General features: G+C 45.9%; 1 protein-coding gene across 2 annotated transcripts in view; it reads left to right on the forward strand.

Annotated features, from left to right (window-relative positions):
- The window catches only part of LOC110527653 (receptor-type tyrosine-protein phosphatase T), a 522,557-nt gene that overhangs the window by 125,619 nt on the left and 383,233 nt on the right, over nt 1-13,705 (forward strand). The gene's annotated exons all lie outside the window — the stretch shown is intronic.

Here is a 13,705-nt window from a genome sequence, read left to right on the forward strand (position 1 = left end):
TGTGTGTGTGTGTGTGTGTGCGCGTGTGTGTGTGTGTGCGTGTGTGTGTGTGTGTGTGTGTGTGCGTGTGTGTGTGTGTGTGTGTGTGTGTGTGTGTGTGTGTGTGTGTGTAAAAATGGTGGATCATTAACACGCTTTCGTCAGCTCATATTTCTTTCTTGTTCTCTCACTTTTCACCTGGACGACTATATCTGTCTTTTGGCTCTCTTTTCTTCTTTCACTCCCTTTCTTTCACTCTACCCCCCCCCCCCCCCCCCCGCCCCCCCTCTCTCTTTTCCCACATATCCATTGCTCAGCTCATGTCTGAGTAGACCGAGATGCATTGTGACACAATCTCAGCCACTCCAAAGTGATACTGTCAAACACAGATGGCAATCCGGCCGCCTGTCAGTCCGCCTCACTGATCACCTATGGTAGGGATGTCAGTGTCAGTTCCCTGGCTCCACGGGGTGCCAGCTAGGGTTACGCCACTGACTGACATTAATCCAGTTAGGAGTTGAACATACTGCGGCTACGTCCCAAATGCCCCCCTATTCCCTACATAGTGCCCCACTTTTGACCGTAGCCGTATGGGTCTCCCTATGGGCCCTGGTCAATGTGATATATGTATCACTGTAAAGAAAGTATCTGGTTCTGTGCCGACTGCTGAGCAAAGCAAATTGCAGATTGCATACAAAAAAAGCATTTCTGAGCCTTTGGTGCAAATTCAGGTTGTGTACAAATCAAAGTGCAGAGAACAACATTGACAAAGTCTTGTGTTTTCAGCATGGCAAAACAGTAACCTCGTAGATCAGGATGGTTCGTACGAGACTAGCAAAACAGGACACTTCAGACATATATATATATATATTTAAAGGGCGGTATGAATAAATCAACAAACAACAGGAAACGCCATCTGCCTTCTTATCCATGTCATCAGGGTAGGAGCGTCTAATCAAAGGAAATTGGGGCATCACTGCGTGTGTGTGTGTGTGTGTGTCTGTGTGTCTGTGTGTGTGTGTGTGTGTGTGTGTGTGTGTGTGTGTGTGTGTGTGTGTGTGTGTCTGTGTGTCTGTGTGTGTGTGTGTGTGTGTGTGTGTGTGTGTGTGTGTGTGTGTGTGTGTGCATGTTTTCCAGAGGTGTGGACTTGGGTCACATGTCTTGTGACTCAACTTGTAATAAAATAACTTGAGACTTCAGGACTCGGGACTCGACTTGAGACTGATGACTAACTTTAACCTTGGGGTTAGCGTTAAGGTTAGCTGAAATAGGATTTTGAATGAGAATAAATTTTTACTCCCCAAAAAGTCCAGAAGATTCATGAAAACAAAGCTGTGTGTGCGTGCAAGAGTGTGCGTATGTGTGAGTGTGCACGTGTGTTAATGCGTACCATGTGTCTGTGCCCCTCTCTATGTGTCAACCACAACAAGCTGAGATGCAAGGGGGACAAGCATCTTCACTGATTGTGCATGGCATTTCATATAATGTCCTGTTGAACAATGCCGGACACAGTGGGCTCTTCAAAAAAAGGGAGAGATAGAGAGAGCAGTGAGGTTCAGAGACTCAGGAGGGGCTCAGGTGGAAATGGAGCGATGTTGATTATTTCTCACAGGAGGGATAATGAAGGAGGAAACTCTGCACTCATTCCTTTTTCCCTCCGAGGCTCATTGGTCATCCCCATCAGTGCGAGCCATCCTCCTTGTAACCAAAGCTCTTTCACCGCTTCAAAAGGAGTGCTATTCCGAGGGGATGGGTTCAGCTGTGGATTTTTGTGTGTTTGTTTTCTTCTCCTTCCTTTTGTAATGTCACGGGGTTCTTCTCATGTTGGGCCCCAGGATATTACCTGGAATGGGAGATCTGATGGTGGAGTTAAGAAGAGGCTGAGCAGTCACGCAAAGTCTCACAGACTGAACAAACTCATCGGCATATTTCTTGAAAGCCACGGATGACACGCTGAGTATAAAAGCCTTATCAGGTCTAAGCCCTTCTCCCGCGGTTTTCAACTAAACTTTCCCACTAATACTCCAGCGCTGATGCATTTTATGGTCAGTTAGAATAGAGGGGACCTGTCAACTCAAGGGGTTTCTGTCTTTTTAACTACTGAAAATGTAAGGACCAGTTTGCTGTACAGATATTACACCTAGTCCTAGACAAAAAATAGCTTTCAATGGAAGTTCTCCATAGAGAATGCTTTTTATAACTAGGCTTAATCTGTGTCCAGGATACCAGCCCCATACAGTACAAGTGCAGATTGAAGTTTGTGATGATTGATTGCTAATGCCTGACTTTCACGTGAATTGATGATTGTTGACTTCAGGGAACAGTCATGTTCTTGAGCTCCATACGCTCTTCCCATCATTGAGTGTTCATTTTTCCCTAGTTGATGTTTCACTCTCTGAACCCTCGACATTTCGTGTTAAACTGTTGTTAGTGGGGGGATATGTCTCTTGGGGCAATGGGGAAGGCTTCTACTGTTTGCATGGGTGACGCTTCTCAAGAGATAGAGAAACGCGACCCTAGGCAACACAGTGACTAGGGTCTAGGGATGTGACAAATGGACAATTTGACATAACTTTTAAAACATCTGTTTTCTGTTAAAACGATAAGAAACATCAATATACTGTTAAGGTGCGTGAATGAGGACCCAAAAGCGAATTAACGTAAACAGAGCTTCTTTAATAACAAAACAAACGTAGGCTCAGATGGACCGGCAGATTCCGACAGGACAGGACAAGGTTGCAGCAAACATGACGATAGTCTGGTTCAGGCATGAATAACACAAACAAGAATCCGACAAAGACAGAAACAAAAACAGAGAGAGATATAGAGGACTAATCAGAGGGAAAAAGGGAACAGGTGGGAAAAGGGGTGACGAGGTAGTTAGGAGGAGACAAGGAACAGCTGGGGGAAAGAGGGGGAGAAAAGGTAACCTAAAACGACCAGCAGAGGGAGACAGGGTGAAGAGAATGGACAGAAACAAGACACAACATGACAATACATGACAGTACCCCCCCACTCACCGAGCGCCTCCTGGCGCACTCGAGGAGGAAACCTGGCGGCAACGGAGGAAATCATCGATCAGCGCACGGTCCAGCACGTCCCGAGAGGGAACCCAACTCCTCTCCTCAGGACCGTACCCCTCCCAATCTACTAGGTACTGATGACCACGGCCCCGAGGACGCATGTCCAAAATCCTACGGACCCTGTAGATGGGTGCGCCCTCGACAAGGATGGGGGGGGGGGGGGGAAGACGAGCGGGGGCGCGAAGAACGGGCTTGACACAGGAGACATGGAAGACCGGGTGGACGCGACGAAGATATCGCGGAAGAAGAAGTCGAACTGCGACAGGATTAATGATCTGAGAAATACGGAACGGACCAATGAACCGCGGGGTCAACTTGCGAGAAGCGGTCTTAAGGGGAAGGTTCTGAGTGGAGAGCCAAACTCTCTGACCGCGACAATATCTAGGACTCTTAGTTCTACGCTTATTAGCAGCCCTCACAGTCTGCGCCCTATAACGGCAAAGTGCAGACCTGACCCTCTTCCAGGTGCGCTCGCAACGTTGGACAAAAGCCTGAGCGGAGGGGACGCTGGACTCGGCGAACTGAGATGAGAACAGCGGAGGCTGGTACCCGAGGCTACTCTGAAAAGGAGATAGCCCGGTCGCAGACGAAGGAAGCGAGTTGTGGGCGTATTCTGCCCAGGGGAGCTGTTCTGACCAAGACGCAGGGTTGCGAAAAGAAAGACTGCGTAAGATGCGACCAATAGTCTGATTGGCCCGTTCTGCTTGACCGTTAGACTGGGGGTGAAAGCCGGAAGAGAGACTGACGGAAGCCCCAATCAAACGGCAAAACTCCCTCCAAAACTGAGACGTGAATTGCGGACCTCTGTCCGAAACGACGTCTGACGGAAGGCCATGAATTCTGAAAACATTCTCGATGATGATTTGTGCCGTCTCTTTAGCAGAAGGAAGCTTAGCAAGGGGAATAAAATGAGCCGCCTTAGAGAACCTGTCGACAACCGTAAGAATAACAGTCTTCCCCGCTGACGAAGGCAGTCCGGTGACAAAATCTAAGGCGATGTGAGACCACGGTCGAGAGGGAATGGGAAGCGGCCTGAGACGGCCGGCAGGAGGGGCGTTACCGGACTTAGTCTGCGCGCAGACCGAACAAGCAGCCACGAAGCGACGCGTGTCATGCTCCCGGGTGGGCCACCAAAAACGCTGGCGAATGGAAGCAAGCGTACCCCGAACGCCAGGGTGGCCGGCTAACTTGGCAGAGTGAGCCCACTGAAGAACGGCCAGACGAGTAGGAACGGGAACGAAAAGAAGGTTCCTGGGACAAGCGCGCGGCGACGGAGTTTGAGTGAGTGCTTGTTTTACCTGCCTCTCAATTCCCCAGACAGTCAACCCGACAACACGCCCCTCAGGGAGAATCCCCTCGGGGTCAGTGGAGGCTACTGAAGAACTGAAGAGACGAGATAAAGCATCAGGCTTGGTGTTCTTAGAGCCCGGACGATAAGAAATCACGAACTCGAAACGAGCGAAAAACAGCGCCCAGCGCGCTTGACGCGCATTAAGTCGTTTGGCAGAACGGATGTACTCAAGGTTCCTATGGTCAGTCCAAACGACAAAAGGAACGGTCGCCCCCTCCAACCACTGTCGCCATTCGCCTAGGGCTAAGCGGATGGCGAGCAGTTCGCGGTTTCCCACATCATAGTTACGTTCCGACGGCGACAGGCGATGAGAAAAATACGCGCAAGGGTGGACCTTGTCGTCAGAGAGGGAGCGCTGAGAAAGAATGGCTCCCACGCCCACCTCTGACGCGTCAACCTCGACAACGAACTGTCTAGTGACGTCAGGTGTAACAAGGATAGGTGCGGATGTAAAACGATTCTTGAGGAGATCAAAAGCTCCCTGGGCGGAAACGGACCACTTAAAGCACGTCTTGACAGAAGTAAGGGCTGTGAGAGGAGCTGCCACCTGACCGAAATTACGGATGAAACGACGATAGAAGTTCGCGAAGCCGAGAAAGCGCTGCAGCTCGACGCGTGTCTTAGGGACGGGCCAATCAATGACAGCTTGGACCTTAGCGGGATCCATCTTAATGCCTTCAGCGGATATAACAGAACCGAGAAATGTGACGGAGGAGGCATGAAAAGAGCACTTCTCAGCCTTCACAAAAAGACAATTCTCTAAAAGGCGCTGGAGGACACGTCGAACGTGCTGAACATGAATCTGGAGTGACGGTGAAAAAATCAGGATATCGTCAAGGTAAACGAAAACAAAGATGTTCAGCATGTCTCTCAGGACATCATTGACTAATGCCTGAAAGACAGCTGGAGCGTTAGCGAGGCCGAAAGGAAGAACCCGGTATTCAAAGTGCCCTAACGGAGTGTTAAACGCCGTCTTCCACTCGTCCCCCTCCCTGATGCGCACGAGATGGTAAGCGTTACGAAGGTCCAACTTAGTGAAAAACCTGGCCCCCTGCAGGATCTCGAAGGCTGAAGACATAAGAGGAAGCGGATAACGATTCTTCACTGTTATGTCATTCAGCCCTCGATAATCTATGCAGGGGCGCAGGGACCCGTCCTTCTTCTTAACAAAAAAAACCCCCGCTCCGGCGGGAGAGGAGGAGGGGACTATGGTACCGGCGGCAAGAGCTACAGACAAATAATCTTCGAGAGCCTTACGTTCGGGAGCCGACAGAGAGTATAGTCTACCCCGGGGGGGAGTGGTTCCCGGAAGGAGATCAATACTACAATCATACGACCGGTGTGGGGGAAGAGAGGTGGCCCTGGACCGACTGAACACCGTGCGCAGATCGTGATATTCCTCCGGCACCCCTGTCAAATCACCAGGCTCCTCCTGTGAAGAAGAGACAGAGGAAACAGGAGGGATAGCAGACATTAAACATTTCACATGACAAGAGACGTTCCAGGAGAGGATAGAATTACTAGACCAATTAATGGAAGGATTATGACAAACTAGCCAGGGATGGCCCAAAACAACAGGTGTAAAAGGTGAACGAAAAATTAAAAAAGAAATGGTTTCGCTATGATTACCAGAAACAGTGAGGGTTAAAGGTAGCGTCTCACGCTGAATCCTGGGGAGAGGACTACCATCCAGGGCGAACAAGGCCGTGGACTCCCTTAACTGTCTGAGAGGAATGTCATGTTCCCGAGCCCAGGTCTCGTCCATAAAACAGCCTTCCGCCCCAGAGTCTATTAAGGCACTGCAGGAAGCTGACGAACCAGTCCAGCGTAGATGGACCGACAAGGTAGTGCAGGATCTTGAAGGAGAGACAGGAGTAGTAGCGCTCACCAGTAGCCCTCCGCTTACTGATGAGCTCTGGCTTTTACTGGACATGAAGTGACAAAATGACCAGCAGAACTGCAATAGAGACAGAGGCGGTTGGTGATTCTCCGTTCCCTCTCCTTAGTCGAGATGCGGATACCTCCCAGCTGCATAGGCTCAGCACCCGAGCCGGCAGAGGAAGATGGTAGTGATGCGGAGAGGAGGGCAACGGAGAACGCGAGCTCCTTTCCACGAGCTCGGTGACGAAGATCAACCCGTCGCTCAATGCGAATAGCGAGTTCAATCAAGGAATCCACGCTGGAAGGAACCTCCCGGGAGAGAATCTCATCCTTTACCTCTGCGCGGAGACCCTCCAGAAAACGAGCGAGCAAAGCCGGCTCGTTCCAGCCACTGGAGGCAGCAAGAGTGCGAAACTCAATAGAGTAGTCTGTTATGGATCGATTACCTTGACATAGGGAAGACAGGGCCCTGGAAGCCTCCTCCCCAAAAACAGATCGATCAAAAACCCGTATCATCTCCTCCTTAAAGTCCTGATACTGGTTAGTACACTCAGCCCTTGCCTCCCAGATTGCCGTGCCCCACTCACGAGCCCGTCCAGTAAGGAGAGATATGACGTAGGCGACACGAGCAGTGCTCCTGGAGTAAGTGTTGGGCTGGAGAGAAAACACAATATCACACTGGGTGAGGAACGAGCGGCATTCAGTGGGCTCCCCAGAGTAACACGGCGGGTTATTGATTCTGGGCTCCGGAGATTCGAAAGCCCTGGAAGTGGCCGGTGGATCGAGGCGGAGATGGTGAACCTGTTCTGTGAGGTTGGAGACTTGGGTGGCCAGGGTCTCAACGGCATGTTGAGCAGCAGACAATTCCTGCTCGTGTCTGCCTAGCATCGCTCCCTGGATCTCGACGGCTGAGTGGAGAGGATCCGAAGTCGCTGGGTCCATTCTTGGTCGGATTCTTCTGTTAAGGTGCGTGAATGAGGACCCAAAAGCGAATTAACGTAAACAGAGCTTCTTTAATAACAAAACAAACGTAGGCTCAGATGGACCGGCAGATTCCGACAGGACAGGACAAGGTTGCAGCAAACATGACGATAGTCTGGTTCAGGCATGAATAACACAAACAAGAATCCGACAAAGACAGAAACAAAAACAGAGAGAGATATAGAGGACTAATCAGAGGGAAAAAGGGAACAGGTGGGAAAAGGGGTGACGAGGTAGTTAGGAGGAGACAAGGAACAGCTGGGGGAAAGAGGGGGAGAAAAGGTAACCTAAAACGACCAGCAGAGGGAGACAGGGTGAAGAGAAAGGACAGAAACAAGACACAACATGACAATACATGACATATACAATGCAAAATAATGGTAATATTACATTTGCCTGCTAGGGCCGGGCAATGAAGTTATATCTACCGCAACCCTTTACAGACATAAAACGCAGCTTCAGTAACTTCTGCTTCGGTATAAAATGTTATGTATTTTTTCCCTAACAACAATTAACGTCACTGATTGATGTGCTGCAGCGCAGAAGCTCAAGATTATTTATTGACAGTTCTGGTTGCCGAGTGATGGACGTTAGTCCATCTTCAGAAGCCTCATTCCTTTGCTTGTTCATATCTCCAGAGAAGGTTTCCTGTCGGCATCTAAAATCCATAGTGTAGCCAACCCTAACAGACCGACAAACAAACATGCCATAGCCAAGGCTCTTTTAAGGGGCCGCATTCCACTATGTCTTAAAAGGGTCATCGAGAAAGAATACCGGTAGCCTACCGTAATTTCATATTATGGGGCAAAAACAAAGAGTAGGCTACCCTGTGCTCGGCAACATCGGTGCCATGAATAGGCTAAGATATTCTCCTAGCAACAGACCGAATCGCAACAGACTGAAGACTGAACAGACAGGGCAGGCAGGCAGGCCAGCACAAGGGAGAGAGAGGAGGGGCAGGCAGACACATGCTCATTTGTTTTAGTAATCTGCATCTCTCAATCTCTTGTCTTGCATGTCTTTTGCCAATTCACCAAAGTATCTTAAAGTTCTCTTCTTCCTCTCCTGCTATATTTGAATTACACAACTTTCCCAGGCCTTTATAGCCTATTGACTATAACACAGAAAATAATATGTTTTTTGATAACTGCACTGTGATTTTAATTAAGTGGGGGAAAAAAACTAAACAACACTGTTTTTCTTAAAGTTAAGAATCCCAACTTCACACCCATACTTTATCCACTTGAATAAAATACAAAATAGTAGCTATCAAGATGGAGGTTATTTTTAATGAGTGCATTGCGTAAGTGGCTAGTTTGCATCAACTACCTTAACTAAAGCCACTGCAATGGTTTTGCCTGCCATCTTTGGTTTTGAATCGGGATGTTTCGTCATTTCTACCTCGTGATTTGTTGGGAGAGACCCCAGATTTTTCTTGTTATCAGCGAAGGCAGTGACCTAGTTCCTCTATGCCAAAATAGTCCTATAGTCACTGTGTTGCCTAGGGTCGGGTTTCCGAGGCTACTCAAGGGAGGGATATACTGTAACCAGTGTATGTGAGCGTTGTACTGCCTCTACTTGCTGGCCATCGCTTTTGGTATAGGCTCTCGCCTCTGCACCGTAGCAGCTATGGTTAGACTCCTTTTTAAACATCTCTCTCCCTCCCGCTACAAAAGCAGTATCTAGTGGAAGAGGTACAGGTAAACACCACTGTGATGTGACGTTTTATTCGCTGTTGTCAGAGATTGACTGTCGAGTGAGAGTGGACAGGGAGTTTCTGAACTGTTGCATTCTCCACCCCTTTGCGCGTCTCTTGGAAATCTGCTCCCAAATCTGTCTCCATTATTACCTCTTCAAGTTGAGCTCTGGCTGAAAACAAATCAAAACCAATCACCAGAAGCATGGCTGAGGCCTGTCATTTTGATGTGACATATGTTTACTCCTCGGGGGAAACCAAAGTTTGAAGCCTTTTCTCCAATGCCAAAGGGCCCTGGGATTAGTAATGGACTTTTGAATTATAGGTTGTCAACAGCCCAGTTGCATTAATGCCATGTGTTATTGGTCTGTGCAAGGCTGATGAGGGTAAAGGGGTTAAATGGCTTGTCTATTTTTTTTGTTCTTGGTGATGATTTGAGTGCTCTTGTGTGGCACACAGACTTGATTGCATTTCTGATTTGAGCGTGGCAGGCGGGCTGGTGGTGGAAGTGGAGAGGGGGCCGCATTGGTAGGAAATTGACAGGGAATGGAGCCCCAGGCACTCTCTCACTTTCTCTCTCCTAGACAAAAGTGACCACTCCTTTTAAATGGAGGGAAAATGACTGTTCACCACACTCACAGGTCTCAACCAGACACGGTAGTAATGGTGATCAGATAGGCAGGACAGTTCACAACTGATCCCTGCTTCTTTAACATAATGGAGGTGGAGATACAGTCAAAGGTCAAATCGAATGGGTTGTTCATCACCACCGAAGTTGGGAAGCTGCAGATCCACAGGGCCTCATCCCAGCTGGATTAAGTGTCACTCTCCCCAACGAGCACATTTTTTATGCAGATAAATGGATCATCACCTCCCGAGTAAATCCAGAGGTAGCTGTCATTGTAAGAGAGGGATGTACCTACCGTCGGTTTCCTAGGCAGTTTCCTGGGATAATTCCCTCCGCCCCGTTTTTCTTTGAATGTCGGTCTTAGGTCACCTACACGAGAGAGCTCACAGTCACTAAGCCTTTTGGGGTTTGTCTGAGAGCAATACCATTTTATTTGGACACTGATTGATGACATTAAGACTCGACCTCTGCAAGTAAAAAGGCACAAACAAATTAGACTTGGGTGCCCTGGAACAGCTGATGCCGTTTGGTTTACTAATGAAAAAGAGGATTATAAATAAAAAAATCTTACCCAGGCCAGGTTAAATCCAAAGGTAATGTCTGATTGTGTAAGGCTTTCTTGGCTGTGACAGGGAAATGTTCTGAAATGTTCTCCAACAATTGCAAACGAGAGTTTCTATTGGACAAATTCAGATATGTTTATCCCCGTTTTGTTCCGTTTGCTTCCGTTTAAGAAATGTTTTTTAACAGAATCTGTAGAATAAATACACCCCGATCACACGCAAACAATCATGCAGTACAGTGTACAGTCAGCATGCAATTTAGCAATTTAGCCCCGTGGCAATAAATTAATAAAACCAAAAGCTTACCTTGTCTTGGAAGAGTTCCAGTGTTGGATAGCCATTGCCAGCTAGCTAACATAGCATCCCTCTCTGTTTGAGCTGGATGTTTGAGTAGGCTAAACTAGCTAGCTGCATTTGCTAGCTAACTAAGTGAAAGTTAAAAATGTCTTTACTAAATATGTGATTCACCACCTGGATTCGGTCTTATGTAGCAACATTTGAATTTCTGTTTCTACATTGGATAAACGTAGATACTCAGAGCTACAAAATAGTATATTATACACTACAGCTGAGGAACAATGGGAAAGTAATTATGCTTTGAAAGTTGATCAACTTGTACACTCACTTTTGAGAAAACCGTCTTTTAATCTTTTGCCACTACTATTGGAGAGCCCCTCTGCATGAATCTGCAGGTAGCTAACCAGCCAGGGTCTATGGCTATAACGAGTCAAGCAAATGTGTCTGAGATACAAAGAATAAGATCATACACAACGTTAGTTAGCGACCCAGCCAGCTAACGTTAGCTAGATAACAGTACACTTTAACTTGACATAAGGTTCATGCAATTTTACTAGGCGATACATTTTTTTTTTAAAAGCCTTGTTTGCCACGATTACCTAGACTACTCACCAGCTCCAATAGACAGACGCGTACTATATGGCTGTCCAATCCAAGCTCATCTCTCGGCATGTCCAGCCCACTCATTATATCAGCCAATCATGGCTAGCGGGAAGGTTGCTGACTTTTTCTGTGGCGAAACCAACTAGGCTCGCAATTTAACAATTTTATTCATATTTACAGATAGCATACAAGTTGATATTAAGTCACATGAAAGTTCACATGTTTGAGAAGGCATTTCTGCCAAGAAACACCTTTTGATTAAACATTTTTTTTAAAAGTTCAAACAACTCTCCTGTGAAGTCGTGACTTGCGACATACGCCTAGTTTCCTGAATCAGGTCACAAATAGCTAGCTATCTTTCTCTTTCTCTCTCTTGCTTCTTCTTCATTTTTGAGGAAATGTATTTGTTCAAAACTGTTTGACTATTGTCTTTCTCTCTCTTTGAGTCAACTACTCACCACACTTTATGCTCTAGCTGTAGCTTATGCTTTCAGTACTAGATTCCTTCTCTGATCCTTTGATTGGGTGGACAACATCAGTTCATGCTGCAAGAGCTCTGATAGGTTGGAGGACATCCTCCGGAAGTTGACATAAGTAGGTTTTCTACTGAATTCAATGTACCCAGATGAGGATGGAAGCTTCGGCTTAGCTTCGGCTACACCATGGTGCTACCCTACAGAGTGCTGTTGAGGCAACTGTAGACTATTGCAAAACAGTGTGTTTTAATCAATTGTTTGAAGATATGAATATATTTTGTATAGTTGTATTTTAAAAGATATATATATATATATATATATATATATATATATATATATATATATATATATATAGTATTTATATTTTTATGAAATTCGACAGGGAGGAGGGAATCATAACATGCATCAGTGTTGTTTACACATTCTCAGGCACTACTAAAGCAAAGTGGGCCCATCCTCAGAGGATGGACTCACTGCCAAGTAGAACCCTGTGGAGAAACCTCTGTTTGCAGCTATCTGCTGCTGGGCTCAGCGCACTCATTTACTTTCCCCTTTCATGTCATCACTCTGGGGACCTCACACCTCAGAGAATCCCCCCTCCCTATAATTTCTCTATTTTTCTCCATCTCTCCCCTTCCCTTTTTTCCTCTCTCTCTCACTCCCTCTCTCTCTCTATTGCTCTTTCCTTCTCTCTCTCTCTCTACCTCCCTACCCCCTCTCTATCTCTCTCTCCCTTCTCCACTCTCCCTTAGTTCATCACACTCGATGTTGACATGTGGTTTTCACTCGAGAATGTTCGGTGTGTGACTCCTCAGCTGACTTACTTACTGTACTGTACACTAAGTTGGTTTATTTTACATGGCTTGACTAATGTGTAGTTGAGTGATGGACAACATTGAAGTGTTGGCATCAGCTAGATGTCAGTCAATCATTCCCGTCTCTTGTGGCAACACCTCCATTTCTAATATTGTTAAGCCCCTTTCTTCAGCCACGCGTGAACTCTTGCCTCACTTCCTGAGGGTGTCAAGACAGAAGACTCAGTTATAAATCGAGAGCATGGGACACTATTCAGCTATATTGGAATGATTGCCTTTTCAATCTCTCCAAGTGGACAAATGTGATACTTTAGCAATGTTTGATGTATTACTTAACATATTAGTTACACTTCGTCACAGCAAGCACACCCACAGTTCAGCCTGGTTGGAGGGATAGTTGTTGAATATCTTGATCTAACATCTGCTCATAAGCAATCTATCTCTGACAAACTATGGTTATAAAATTCAAGATGACAGTAAATACAAGCATCCATTTTTCCACGTCCTACCCCTGGAGATGAACTGATAGCTTGATCAAACCTCCATCTATTCATTCTGAGTTCCTTATTTCCTTTGGCGACTTCGTGTTGTGAAGGGTGGCCTGTAGTCGTGATTCAATTCATTGGAATTGAATAGATGAGTTTCACAACAGATGAATTCCAGATGGATGTTGATGGTGAGATTAGATTTTTTAATTGTATTATAATAATAATTTCCATTGGGTTGAAATACTAGTCAAAATAAGATAATGATAGTTGGTCCTGTACTTTTTACTATCTACATAAACAATATTGTTTCTTCTGTAATAAATGATAACCTCCACTTATGTTGTGTATTCTGTTGCCCCTTCTGTTATTAATATCACACATCAGAAGTGAGCCTACATTAATTAATGAAATATTTTCTAACAATGATTCTATAACTACAAACATAGAATGATAGACATGGGTTAAAATAGTGTTTGTTTAGCTTTCAAATACTTTGAGAGTTCAATTGAGAAAATATATATATTATTTTATTTTAATTGCGTTTACTGACACCAAGACCTCTTTTACAAGGTAGCTTTGCAAACAATCATACACATTCACTATATTTACAATTGCAATGCAATAAAAGCATACAATATTTACAAGCAATTTAAGAAAAGTAACTTACAAAACACGATAATGAAAAACAAACATTCCTCAGTACTGCCCTAGCGACACCAAAACATCCAAATTTAGAGACGTGACGGCACGTGAGTTTCAAGTTCGGGAAAGCTCAAATAAAATCCTAAAATAAATCACCTTGATAATAAAGTATTGCATGCATCTATCATCGCGTTTGCAAACTAATGTAAGATCACTGTTCCT

Source organism: Oncorhynchus mykiss, chromosome 7, assembly GCF_057628025.1.
Source record: "Oncorhynchus mykiss isolate SJ-2025 chromosome 7, ASM5762802v1, whole genome shotgun sequence".
Lineage (NCBI taxonomy): Eukaryota > Metazoa > Chordata > Actinopteri > Salmoniformes > Salmonidae > Oncorhynchus > Oncorhynchus mykiss.